The sequence below is a fragment of the Zalophus californianus genome, chromosome X (assembly GCF_009762305.2).
Source record: "Zalophus californianus isolate mZalCal1 chromosome X, mZalCal1.pri.v2, whole genome shotgun sequence".
Taxonomy (NCBI): Eukaryota; Metazoa; Chordata; class Mammalia; order Carnivora; family Otariidae; genus Zalophus; species Zalophus californianus.
In genome coordinates, this window is record NC_045612.1 from 116,178,098 (window position 1) to 116,192,536 (window position 14,439).

At 41.7% G+C, this 14,439-nt stretch overlaps 1 pseudogene; it reads left to right on the top strand.

Annotated features, from left to right (window-relative positions):
* The first annotated feature begins 401 nt into the window (after nt 1-401).
* On the top strand, nt 402-13,100 carry LOC113931297 (annotated as a pseudogene).
* Nucleotides 13,101-14,439: the final 1,339 nt, after the last annotated feature.

The window sequence follows — 14,439 nt, forward strand, 5'->3', positions numbered from 1 at the left end:
AAGAAAACAGAAGGCGCTAGATGAAAAACTAGAAATAAAATAAATAACAGCAAATAAAATTCAGTAAGACATGAATAGAATCATTCACCATGACCACGTAGGAGTTAGCCAAGGAATGCAAAGACTTTTGTTTTTCAAATCATTTTATTAAAAAAATAAGTAAAATCTTACAGATTTTTAAAAAATCAAAAAATAGAAGTAGAAAGAAAATAAAGATCATCTGGAATTTTGCCACCCAAAGGGAATCACTTACTAATATAACTAAATATGAGATTGCACTACACACTGTGGTATTTCTCCCCGCACACTAGTTCACGTAACTTTAACAGACACGTGCCAAAAAGCAGCTGCCTCCTGGGTGGGGCCACGTAGTTAGGCGCCGCTTCCGGGTCACTCCGCCACGCTGAGCCTCCTCAGCGGAAAGCGTTAAGTGGAACCCGCGCCGATACTTCAACTCAGGGCAGCCACCCCTGCGATTCAGCAGCTACGTGCACACGAGGCTCGGTACACTGTCTCTGAGAGTAAGTGCCAAGTCACATCCCTCCTAGTGCAGCTGCAACTCATCAATCATTTTCACAAGCAATGTTTTTTTGAAAACCAGGTACAAGCTGACCCGCTAACATTCCACATTTATCTTAAGCTCACTACGTTGGAGGGAGCAAATACACGTTGTGTTGCTTTTGCTTTTCTTTTTTCTAAAATAGCTTTATACTGTAGGATTTATTTAAAATGTACAATTGGGGGCACCTGGGTGGCTCAGTCGGTTAAGCGTCTGCCTTTTGCTGGGGTCATGATTCCCAGGTCCTGGGATCCAACCTCGCATCGGGCTCCTAGCTCGACAGGGGGCCTGCCTCTCCCTCCCTCTCCCTCTGCCTGCCTGCCGGTCCCCCTGCTTGTGCTCTCTCTCTGTCTCTCTCTGTGTGTCAAATAAAAAAATAAAATCTTGAAAAAAAAATAAAATGCACAATTGACTGGCTTTTAATACATCTACAGATTTGTTTCTAATATTTATTTATTTATTTATTTATTTTTAAAGACTTTATTTTTTAAGTAATCTCTACACCCAACATGGGACTTGAACTTACAACCCCGAGATCAAAAGTCTTATGCTCCACCGACTGAGCCAGCCAGGTGCCCCTTCAATGTAATTGTACATTTTTATACTTCATAAAATCTTCCCCATTTCCCCCAGACCTTCCAAATTTAGGCAATCAATAAGCTACTTTGTGTGTGTAATGGATTTGCCTAATCTAGACACTTCATATAAACAGAATCATGTAATATGTGGCTTTTATGCTTGGTTTCTCTCACTTAGCATAATATTTTCGGGGTTCATCCATGGTGTAAGATACAGAGATACTTCGTTTGTTTTTATTGCCAAATAATATTCAACTGCATGGATATATCACGTTTTATATATCCATTCATCAATTGATGGGCATTTGGGTTGCTTCCACTTTTTGGCTACTAGGTACAAGGCTGCTATGAACATTTGTGTACAACTTTTTGTGTGAATAAATGTTGTCATTTCTCTCGGGGGCATATAGAGGAGTGGAATTGCTGGGTCATACAGTAACTCTGTGTTTAATTTATTGAGGAACTGCCTGTTTTCCAAAGCAGCTGCACCATTTTACATTCCTACCAGCGGGCACCTGGGTGGCTCAGTCGTTAAGCGTCTGCCTTCAGCCCAGGTCATGGTCCCAGGGTCCTGGGATCGAGCCCTGCATCGGGCTCCCTGCTCCGCAGAGAGCCTGCTTCTCCCTCTCCCACTCCCCCTGCTTGTGCTCCCTCTCTCACTGTGTCTCTTTCTGTCAAATAAATAAATAAAATCTTTAAAAATAAAAAAAACATTCCCACCAGCAATGTATATGGGTTCCAGTTTCTCCATGACCTTACCAATACTTGTTATTACCTGTCTTTTTTATTACAGCCGTTCTTGTGGGTGTGGAGTAGCATCTCATTGTGGTTTTATTTATAATTTCCTCTTCATGTACTTGTTGGTGACAGGGTTCAGAACATGCTACCTCCATTTACTTATTCATTTACCCTTTTTGTCTTATCACATTTTCCCATGTTTGTTCATTCTTCATCGAACCTAGCATAAAAGCGCTTCGGTTTAACTGCTTCATCAGGTCTTCATTTCCTTATGAAAGCACTTGTGTGACATAAAACTTATATTAAATAAATTTGTATTCTTTTCTCTTGTTAATCTGTCTTTTGTTACAGGGGCACTGGTAGAAAATCTAGAAGGGCAGAGGGAAATTTTTTTTTCTTCCCCTACATCAGCCATTTGTACATCTTTTTAAAATTAATTTATTTATTTATTCATTTTTAGAAAGGGGGAGGGGCCAAGGGGGAGGGAGAAAGAGAATCTCAAGCAGGCTCCACACCCAGCACCCATGCGGGGCTCCATCCCAGGACCCTGAGATCATGACTTGAACTGCAGTCAAATGCTTAACCAACTGAGCCACCCAGGCGCCCCTCCTTTGTCCATTTTTAAATTGGGTTTTCTTTTATTATTGAGTTGTAAATGTCCTTTATATATTCTGGATACATTCCTTTATCAGATACATGATTTCCAAAAATTTTTTCACATTCTGTGGGTTGTCTTTTGGCCGTCTTTATGGCATCATTAGCCAGCACAGAAGTTTTGATTTTGATGAAGCCTAGTTAATCTTCCATCATTTATAGTTTTGGTGTCATATCTAAGAAATTGCCTAGCTCAAGGTCACAAAGATTTAGTCCTATAATTTATTTTGAGGGTTCTTCTTTTTTTTAAAGATTTTACTTATGTATTTGACAGAGAGAAAGACAGCGAGACAGGGAACACAAGCAGGGGGAGTGGGAGAAGGAGAAGCAGGCCTCCTGCTAAGCAGGGAGCCAGAAGCAGGGCTTGGCCATGACCTGAGCCAAAGGCAGACGCTTAACGACTGAGCCACCCAGGCGCCCCTATTCTGAGAGTTCTGCAGTGTGAGTCCTCCAGCTTTGTTCAAGACTGTTTTGGCTTTTGCAGATCCTTTGATCTTCCATCAGAATTTGAGGGTCAGCTTATCAATTTTCTACAAAGAAGTTAGCTGAGATTGGGATAGGAATTGCACTGAATCTGGAGATCACTCATACTGTTTCATAACCTGCTTTTTCCCCCCAGTTACATATATTGAGAACATCTTTCCATTTCAATAAGAATGTCATATTTTTTTCTTGTGTAATAATTCAACAGATATTTATTAAACACTTACAAGACACAAAGTGGTCTGGTTGCTGGTTATACTGAGATGAATCAGACACATATCCCATCTGTGAAAAGGAGCTTTCTACCAAGAAAGGAAAATAAGACATGAACATAAATAACTCTATTCCAAGTATGAGAGAGAGAGAAAAAGCTTCAAAAAAAAAAAAAGTCATTTACAGAAATGAGGAAGGAGGTAAAATTTCCACATAGATACAGTCATTTGGTTAGTGTAGGGTCTTTCAACCTTAGCACTATTGATATTTGGGGATTATTCTTTGTTGTGACGGGCTGTCCTGTGCATGGTAGAATGTTCAGCAGCATCCCTGGCCTGTACACCCTCGATGTTGGCAGCACTCCCCTCCCCAAGTTGTGACAATCCAAAACGTCTCTGGACATTGACAAATGTTCCTTGGGAGGCAAAACCACCCCTGGTTGAGAACCACTGAGCTAGAACTTACATAATCATTTTCAACGGTGGTATAGTACATCCATGGACATTCTATAATTTATGCAACTAATACCCTATAATTGTACATTCTTGTTGTGTTCAATTTCCCACTACTTTTTAAAAAACATAACTTTCAGAATCTATTACATCAGCTCCTTAGGATAAATAGGTACATCATGCTAGATTTTTTTACAATAAAAGTTATACATGTTAAAATTATTTTTTCAAACAACAGGCAGATAAAATTAAAAGGCGCTCTCTCTCTCTCCCAGTCCCACTCCCCAGAAATACAGTCTATGGCATAGCAATTTTAAATTTTTATATTTATTCAGAAGTGAAGTGGTAAAAGCCTCTTTGGATGCATTTTAATCATTACATACAATATTTGGTCTATTCATCTGGGGCTTTCTAAGCTATGTTTTTGAACCTGTGGGTCTTGGTCCATTAGTGAAATCAAATTAGAGAGTCATGGTTGTATTTTTTTAATGAAATAGAACAGAACCGAATAGATCAGATCAGGGAGTATTACCACATAGAATAGGCGCTGCTTGGTGAGAAACGTGGTTCAGTATCATAGAAAGACAGATGATAGGTAATGTAAAATGTACGTTACTGTGGGTTGCAGCCAAGAAAAAAATTCAAGCCACTGCTTTAAGCAATCTAAATATATATTCAACATTCCTTTCTATAATGGGAGTGAAGTGGTGGATGTGGCAAGCCTGTTTTTTCTTGACTAAAAGAGAACAATTAATATAACATAAGCAAAAATACTTAGTATTAACAGTTACTCCCCAGAAAAGTAACAACACTAATTCCCATACTAAATACTGGGTTTTTTTTAAAGATTTTATTTATTTGACAGAGAGACACACAGCGAGAGAGGGAACACAAGCAGGGGGAGTGGGAGAGGGAGAAGCAGGCTTCCCGCTGAGCAGGGAGCCCGGTACAGGGCTCGATCCCAGGACCCCGGGATCATGACCCAAGCCGAAGGCAGATGCTTAATGACTGAGCCACCCAGGCGCCCCTAGATTTGTTGTTGTTGTTTTTTTAAGATTTTATTTATTTATTTGACAGAGAGAGAAATAGCGAGAGCAGGAACACAAGTAGGGGGAGTGGGAGAGGGAGAAGGAGGCTTCCCGCGGAACAGGGAGCCCGATGCAGGGCTCGATCCCAGGACCCTGGGACCATGACCTGAGCTGAAGGCAAACGCTTAACGACTGAGCCACTCAGGCGCCCCCTAAATACTGGTTTTAATGTAAATTTAGAGTCAGGGCTCCATCAGCTCAAGTTTCCTTAGGAATTAAATGATTCAATAAGAATCATCTACAACGCTTTTACTTTTTTCTTTTAATATTTTATTTTTAAGTAATCTCTGCACCCAAAATGGGGCTCGAACTCACAACCACGAGATCAAGAGTCACATGCTCCACCAACTGAGCCAGCCAGGCACCCTTCTAATGCTTTTATATGTATGCAATTTAAACAGCATTGTTGTATACATTAAGAGGGGGCTGCTGATGGGGGCGCTTGGGTGGCTTAGTTGGTTAAGTGTCTGCCTTCGGCTCAGGTCATGATCCTCTGGTCCTAGGATCAGAGCCCCATGTGGTTAGTCTCCCTGCTCAGCAGGGAGCCTGCTTCTCCCTCTCCCTCTGCCACTCAGCCTGCTTGTGCTCTCTCGCTCTCTCTCAGATAAATAAATTAAACCTTTTTAAAGATTTAATTTATTTATTTGACAGAGAGAGATACAGCTAGCGAGGGAACACAAGCAGGGGGAGTGGGAGAGGGAGAAGCAGGCCTCCCGCGGAGCAGGGAGCCCAATGCAGGACTTGATCCCAGGACCCCGGGATCACGACCCGAGCTGAAGGGAGATGTTTAACGACTGAGCCACCCAGGTGCCCCAAATAAGTTAAATCTCAAAAAAAAGAGGGTTGCTGATGTTTTCCAGTCTAGTTTTCCGGTACCTCTTCATTCAGTTGAATCGTTAGACATTATAAATCAAACATTTATGACTGTCTGTAGGGAACATGGGACACGGGAGCTTATATAAATGTTGTTACTCCCTTCTGCTGGAGTGGCAGCTTATATAGCCAGGATCCTCTTGAATGTCTTTATTTCATATCAGGATAACACCACAAGGTCCCTGTGACCAATTGATTTTACATTATCATATAAATTTTTGTGTTCATGTAAGACTGAACTATTGTGATATTTAGCTACAAGGCCAGGTTAACAAAGGATTTTGCTGACATTTTAATATAACTAAGATTTCTCCCAAAAGTTAGCATATTTACCCTAACTAGTCGCCAAAGCCAAAATTGTAGCTGAACACGCAAAATGGCTTTCATACAAACATGGACAGGAAACTTAGAAACAAATAGACATAGATAGACATGGAAACAAATTTTCCCTGAAGTTCTGTTTTAAATATCACCAAAAAGACTTGATAAAGAAAACTTTACTGTGTGAGTCTATTCTTTGCCAGAACAAGCACAGCCAAGTGATGGCAGCTCTGCTGATCTATCAGTGTAATCACTGACAGCCACATGGTGGGGAGAGATGACAATCATAAAGTAAACACTCTGGGAAATGCAGGGGGTGGGGATGATAATTCATCTCTCCTTCTTTTTAAGATTTTATTTATTTATTTGACAGAGAGAAAGTACAAGCAGGGGGAGCAGGAGAGGGAGATGCAGGCTCCCCGCTCAGCAGGGAGCCTGATGAGGGGCTCGTTCCCAGGACCCTGGGGTCATGACCTGAGCCGAAGGCAGACGCTTAACCGACTGAGCCACCCAGGCGCCCCCATTCATCTCTACTTCTAAGGACAAAATTTCATTCTGAGATCTAATCCAATTCCTCACTTCTGAGATGAGGAAACCGAGACTTGCAGAGGATAAGACTTCAATCAATAGACTTTTTTTTTGAGCCGTTTTAGGCTTACAGAACAATTGAGTGGAAATCACGGTTTCCACATAGCTCCTCCTCCCACCCATCCACAGTGTCCCATGTTAATCCACACATGTTAATCTTTACTGATTCAATTTCAAACATTAATCTTGCATTAGTGTGGTACATTTGTTCTAATTGATGAACCAACATAGGTACATTATTGTCATTAACTAAAATCCATAGTTCACATTAGGGTTCACTCTTTGGGTTGTACATTCTTTGGCTTTTGTCAAACACATGACAACATGTATTTACCATTATGGAATCATACAAAATATTTTTGCTGCCCTCATGCACCCCAATGTTTATAGCAGCAATGTCCACAGTACCCAAAATATGGAAAAAGCCCAGATGTCCATCAACAGACAAATGGATAAAGAAGAGGTGGCATATAAATACAATGGAATGTTACCATCAAAAAGAGTGAAATCTTGCCATTTGCAATGACGTGGATGGAACTAGAGGGTATTATGCTAAGTGAAATCCCTCAGTCAGAGAAGGACAAATACCATGTGATCTCACTCATATGTGGAATTTTAGAAACAAAACAGATGAACAGAGGGGAGAAGGAAAAATAAAAACAGAGAGGGAGGCAAGCTATGAGACTCTTTAAGGAACAAACAGGGTTGTTGGAGAGGTGGGTGGGGGGATGGGGTAACAGGGTGATGGGCATTAAGGAGGGCACTTGATGTAATGAGCACTCGGTGTTATATGCAACTGATGAATCACTAAATTCTACCCCTGAAACTAACGATACATTATATGTTAACTAACTTGAATTTAAATTAAAAAAAATTCGTTTTGGGGCACCTGGGTGGCTCAGTCGTTAAGCGTCTGCCTTCGGCTCAGGTCATGGTCCCGGGGTCCTGGGATCGAGCCCCACGTCGGGCTCCCTGCTCGGCAGGAAGCCTGCTTCTCCCTCCCCCTCTGCCTCCCACTCCCCATGCTTGTGCTCACTCTCTCAAATGAATAAATAAATAAATAAATAATAAATGAATAAACCTTTAAAAAAATTTTTAAATAGTTTTGCTGCCCTAAAAATTCCATGTGTTCCATCTGTTCATCCCTTCCTCCCTCCTTCTGAGCCCCTGGCATCCTTTTAGCTGTCTCCATAGTTTTTAGCCATTCTAATAGGTGTGTAGTAGTATCCCATTGTTTTAATTTGCAATTCTGTAATGACATTTGATACGGAGCAACTTTCATGTGCTTACTTGCCATCAGTATAATTTTTTGGTGAGATGTCTATTCAGATTGTTTGCCCATTTTTAAATTGGGTTGTTTTCTTATTTTTTTTTTAAAGATTTTACTTATTTGACAGAAAGAGACACAGCAAGAGAGGGAACACAAGCAGGGGGAGTGGGAGAGGGAGAAGCAGGCTTCCTGCCGAGCAGGGAGCCCGATGCAGGGCTCGATCCCAGGACCCTGGGACCATGACCTGAGTCGAAGGCAGACGCCTTAATGACTGAGCCACCCAGGCGCCCCTGTTTTCTTATTCTTGAGTTTTAAGAGGTCTTTATATATTTTGGATACTAGTCTTTTATTTGATATATATTTTGCAAATATTTTCTCCAAGTTTGTGGCTTGTTTTTTCATTCTCTTAACAGAGCAGAGCATTTTTAATTTTAATGAAGTCCAAATTATCAGGTTTTTTACCTTTCATGGATCATGCTTTGGGTATCATATCACAGAAGTCATCACCAAATCCAAAGTCACCTAGATTTTTCTCCTATGTTATCTTCTAGGAGGATTTTTTTTTCAGCATTTTCCCCAAAACTTTATTGAGGCATAATTGATAAAATTTTAAGATATTTAAAGTGTACGGTGGCACCTGGGTGGCTCAGTTGGTGAACCATCCGACTCTTGATTTCGGCTCAGGTCATGATCTCAGGGTTGTGAGACTGAGTCTCCCACCAGGCTCTGCACTCAGCCGAGTCGTTTTGGGATTCTCTCTCTCCCTCTCCTGCTGACCCTCTCTCTGCTCTCATGCATGACTGCGCTGTCTCTAAAAGAAATAAATATTTAAAAAAATAAAGTGTACAATGTGATGATTTGATATACATATACATTGTGAAAGGGTTCCCCTCGCCAAGTTAATATATCCATCACATATTTGCCTTTTTAATTTTTTTGGTGAGAACATTTAAGTTCTACTCCCTTAGCAAATTTCAATTAAACAATATAGTGTTACTAACTATAGTGACCATGTTGTACATTAGATCCTCAGACCTTATTCATCTCATTTTTGAAAGTTTGTACAATTTGACCAACTTCTCTCTATTTCTCCCACCCCCAGCTCATGGCAATTACTTTTCTACTCTCTGTTTCTATGAGGTCAACTTTTTTTGTTATTTCTTTTTTTTTAGATTCTACATAGAAGAGATGCCATGAGGTGTTTGTCTTTCTCTAGCATAATGACCTCCAGGTTCATCCATGTTGTTCTAAATGATGGGATTTCCTTTTCTAAGGCCGAATAATATTCCATTGTACATACATACCACAGCTTCTTTATCCATTCACCTGTCGACTGACTCTTAGATTGTTTCCATACTTTGGCTATTATGAATTATGCTACAATGAACATGGAAGTGCAAATAGCTCTTCAAGGTAACACTTTGGTTTCCTTTGGATATACACCCAGAAGTGGGATTGTCGGATCATACATATATGTTACTTCTATCAGTTTTTTGAGGAACCTCCATACTGTTTTCCATAGTGGCTGTAGCAGTTTGTATTTGCACCAACAGTGCAGAAGGGTTCCCTTTCCTCCACATCCTCACCAGCGTTTATCTCTTGTCTTTCTGATAATAGGAATCCTAACAGGTGTGAAGTGATAGCTCATTGTGGTATTGATTTGCATTTCTCCAATGATGAGTGATGTTGAGCATCTTGCAACTGATGGCCATCTGGATGTCTTCTTTTGGAAAATGTCTACTTGGGTCCTCTGCCCATTTTTTAATTCTTCTAGGAGTTTTATAGTTTCACAGTTAGGTCTATGATCTATTCTGAGGTAATTTTTGTAAAAGATGTAAGGTCCGTGTCTAGATTTCATTTTTTGCATGTGGATGTCCAGTTGTTCCAGAACTATTTGTTGAACAGACTATCCTTTATGCATTGAATTGCCCTTACTCCTTTGTCCAAGAAAAGGGTAAGACTTTTCAGCAACACATCCAGGTGTTCTTCTCATGTCAGTTCTTTTTGCTGATAAACTGACCATAGCTGTATTTAAGCGCTTTGCTCTGGAGTCAAAGATTTAGTGGTTTTTTTTAAATATTTTATTTGTTTATTTGACACAGAGAGAGACAGTGAGAGCAGGAACACAAGCAGGGGGAGTGGGAGAGGGAGAAGCAGACTTCCTGCTGAGCAGGGAGCCCGACGTGGGGCTCCATCCCAGGACCCTGGGATCATGACCTGAGCCGACAGCAGACACCCAACGACTGAGCCACCCAGGTGCCCCAAAGACTTAGTTTTTTAATCTAAGCTCCTTCAGTTACAAGCTGTGAGACCATGGGCAAGTTACCTCTCTGTGCCTCAGTCTCCCCAAATGTATGAGTTTGATAATAATAGGATTGATAATAACATAGGGTTATCATGAGACAAATTAGATAATATATATAAAATATCTGACATAGACTGCTCAAGAAATGTCAGCTGTTATTATGATAGTATTCTAAGTTTAACTTGCTTTCTGCCTCGGGGGCTCACCACCAAAATATATAAAGAAGAATATGCATATATTTTTCTTTATTCTCCACATTCCCTTCTAATTTTTATAAAATCATGTACCATTTATGTTGTTGCTGTTTTCAAAACTACATTCTCTGTAAACTCATTTTAGTGACAGAAAGCAGATCAGTGGTTGCTTTGTGGCCATAGATGGAGGAAGGGGCACAAGGAAACTTTTGGGCATGATTGAAAGGTTCTGTTTTTTTTTTTTTTTTATTGTAGTGTTGTTTCCATAGGTGCTTACATCTGTCAAAACTTATTGAATTGCATACTTTAATTTTTTTTTATTTGAGAGAGCAAATCAGAGAGAGAGAGAGAGAGAGAGAGAGAGAGAGCATGAGAGGGGGAGGGTCAGAGGGAGAAGCAGACTCCCTGCTGAGCAGGAAGCCTGATGCAGGACTTGATCCCGGGACTCCAGGATCATGACCCAAGCCGAAGGCAGTCGCCCAACCAACTGAGCCACCCAGGCACCCCTGAATTGCATACTTTAAATAGGGGCTGTTGGGGTGCATGGGTGGCTCAGTCTGTTAAGTGTCCACCTTCAGCTCAGGTCATGATCCTGGAGTCCTGGGACCCGAGCCCTGCATCAGGCTCCCTGCTCAACTGGGACTCTGCTTCTCCCTCTCCCTCTGCCCATCCCCTCCACTTGTGCTCTCTCTCTCGCTCATTCTCTCACTCAAATAAAGAAATAAAATCTTTAAAAAAATAAATAGGTGCTGTTTATCGTACATAAACTATACCTCAGTAAAGCTAAAGCATAACCTTTATTAAGAGACAAGCCAGGGTGCCTGGGTGGCTCAGTCGTTAAGCGTCTGCCTTCGGCTCAGGTCATCATCCCAGGGTCCCTGGTCCCCCAGCCTCGGGCTCCCTGCTCCACGGGGAAGACTGCCTCTCCCTCTCCCACTCCCCCTGCTTGTGTTCCCTCTCTCGCTATGCCTCTCTCTGTCAAATAAATAAATAAAATCTTTAAAAAAAGAGAGAGAGACAAGGCAGTAAATATAAACGTTGTCTGGGTATTGATATCAAAGAACTGATACATTTTTTTTGTACACGCAAATGTATTGCTGTTATTTTTGAATTTTTTAAAAAAGGAACTTGGGGTGCCTGGCTGCCTGGCTGGCTCAGTCAGTAAAGCATGTGACTCTTGATCTCCTGGTTGTGAGTTTGAGCCCCACGTTGAGCACAGAAATTACTTTTAAACACTCTAAGACCCCCAAAATCAACATCCTCAGTAAAAAAAAATTAAAATAATAAATGTTTTAAAAAGGGAACTCACATAAAAGATGCATATAGAAATATTTACAGATGACATGAGATGTGAAATATGCATCAAAATAATGACGGATGGCAGGAGTGGACGGGGGGCATAGATGAAACACACTTGACCATGAGCTGATAATTATCAAAGCCCAGTGGTGTGTACATGGGGGTTCATTTCACTACTCTCTTTTCTTTCGTATTTGTTTGAAATTGTCCATAATTGAAAAGTTAAAAAAGGGGGGGCGCCTGGGTGGCTCAGTCATTAAGTATCTGCCTTCAGCTCAGGTCATGATCTCGGGGTCCTGGGATCGAGCCTGCATCAGGCTCCCTGCTCCGCGGGAAGCCTGCTTCTCTCTCTGCCCCTCCCCCTGCTCCTGCTTTCTCTCTCTCTGTCAAATAAATAAACAAAATCTTTTTAAAAAAAAGAAAGAAAGCACACATGCTGGTGGGGGGCACCTGGGTGGCGCAGTGGACTAAGCATCTGACTCTTGGTTTCAGCTCAGGTCGCGATCTCAGTGTCCTGAGTTCGAGCCCTGTAGCAAACCCCACATCAGGCTCCATGCTCAGAGCAGAGTCTGCTTTAAGTCTTTCTCTCCCTTTGCTCCTCCCCACCACACCCTCTCTCTCTAAAATAAATAAAGAAATCTTTTAAAAAAAAATCACACATGGTGGTGCCTGGGTGGCTCAGTCGGTTAAGCATCTGCCTTTGGCTCAGGTCATGATCCCAGGGTCCTGGGATCAAGCCCCGCATGGCTCCCCGCTCAGCGGGGAGTCTGCTTCTCCCTGTCCCTCTACCCCTCCCCCCAACTCACGCACTCTCTCTCTCTCTCAAATAAATAAATAAAATCTTTTTTAGCTCCTTCTCTTCAACGAGGTAGCCGAGCAGTTTGGTGGCGGCGGCCTTGCGGATTTGCGCCAGACGCAGAGATGCAGCTCTTTGTGAAAACCCTGACTAGCAAGACCATCATCCTTGAGGTCGAGCCCAGTGACATTGAAAACGTCAAAGCCAAAATCCAAGACCAGAAGGGCATCCCGCCTGACGGGCAGCGTCTAGTTTTTGCGGGCAAACAGCTGGAAGACGGCCATACTCTTGTCAGACTATAATAGCCAGAAAGAGTCCACCCTGCACTTGGTGCTTCACCTCCGGGGTGGCATCATTGAGCCTTCCCTCCGCCCGCTGGCCCAGAAATACAAATGTGACAAGATGATCTGCCGTAAGTGTTATGGTCGCCTGCACCCCCGCGCTATCAACTGCTGCAAGAAGTGCGACCACACCAACAACCCCAACAACCTGCGCCCCAAAAAGAAGGTCAAATAAGACCCCCCCGCCGGCTCTTCCTTTGCCCACAGGGCGGCCTCCTGCCCGAGCCCCAAGGCCCTGGGGCCTCAATATCCCTTTCATTGACTAGAAAAAAAAAAAACTTTTTAAAAAAATCACCCATGTAGGAACTATTGTGTTTACTTCAGTTAATAAATGGACCTAGACTGAAAGTATTGCAAAGGTTTTTTTTTTATTGTTACTGCACACCACTTCTAATTTTAATTTTTTTTTAAGATTTTATTTATTTATTTGACAGAGAGAGAGACAGCGAGAGCAGGAACACAAGCACGGGGAGTGGGAGAGGGAGAAGCAGGCTTCCCGCCAAGCAGGGAGCCCGAAGCGGGACTCGATCCCAGGACCCTGGGACCATGACCTGAGCTGAAGGCAGACGCTTAACTACCGAGCCACCCAGGCGCCCCAGGGTACTGGCATTGTTATAATGCACTAATCTTATTCAGATTTCCCCCAGTTTTACTTGTACTCATTTGTGTATGTTTGTGTATTAAGTACTATGCAATTTTATGACCTGTGTAGGTTTGTACATCCACCACCACTGTCAGGATACCAGAAAGTTCCGGGTCACCTGGGTGGCTCAGTCGTTAAGCGTCTGCCTTCAGCTCAGGTCATGATCCCAGGGTCCTGGGATGGAGCCCCACATAGGGCTGCCTGCTCGGCGGGAAGCCTGCTTCTTTCTCTCCCACTCCCCCTGCTTGTGTTCCCTCTCTCGCTGTCTAAATCTTAAAAAAAAAAAAAAAAAAAAAAGATACCAGAAAGTTCCAATACCACAAGCATAGGGATTCCTCAGTTTGTCCTTTTATAACCACACTCACATTCTTGAACCTCCATCCCCAATGCCTAACCCTTGGCAACTAGTAATCTCTCCTCAGTTTCTAAAATTTTGTCACTTCAAAAATGCTATATGATTGGAATCATAAAGTATGTAATCTTTTGGGTTTTTTTTTTCACGCAACATAATTCCCTAGAGATTCATCCAAGCTTTGTATATCAATAGTTTCTTTCCTTTTATTGCTGAGTAGAATTCTATGGTATGGATGTACCATAATTTAACTATTCACCCACTGAGGGACAACTAGGCCAATTTCAGTTTTTGGTTATTACAAATAAAGCTTCCAGGAACATTCATAGATGCATTTTTCATCTAACATTTTGTTTTGCTACTAGTATAGTATTTTCCCCTTCTATTAATCTTAGAAGACTAGTAATTTTGCAAACTTTCAAATAAAATCTATTGGCTTAATCAGTCTATACTTTTGAAGCATGTGTAGTAATTTCCCTTAAGTGAGACTATAAAGTATTTTCTCAATTGTATAATGAATTTCACTGGCTTTCTCCTAGCATATTTTGAAAAGCAATTCTCAATAGGAATTTGTAAATGACCTTACAATTACAGACCTTTTGATGACTAAGATAGCTTTACATCAAAGCTGGTTTCCTCTTTGTAATAATCAAAGGGAACAATCTTGCCATGCCTCCTGCACCTCATAAATA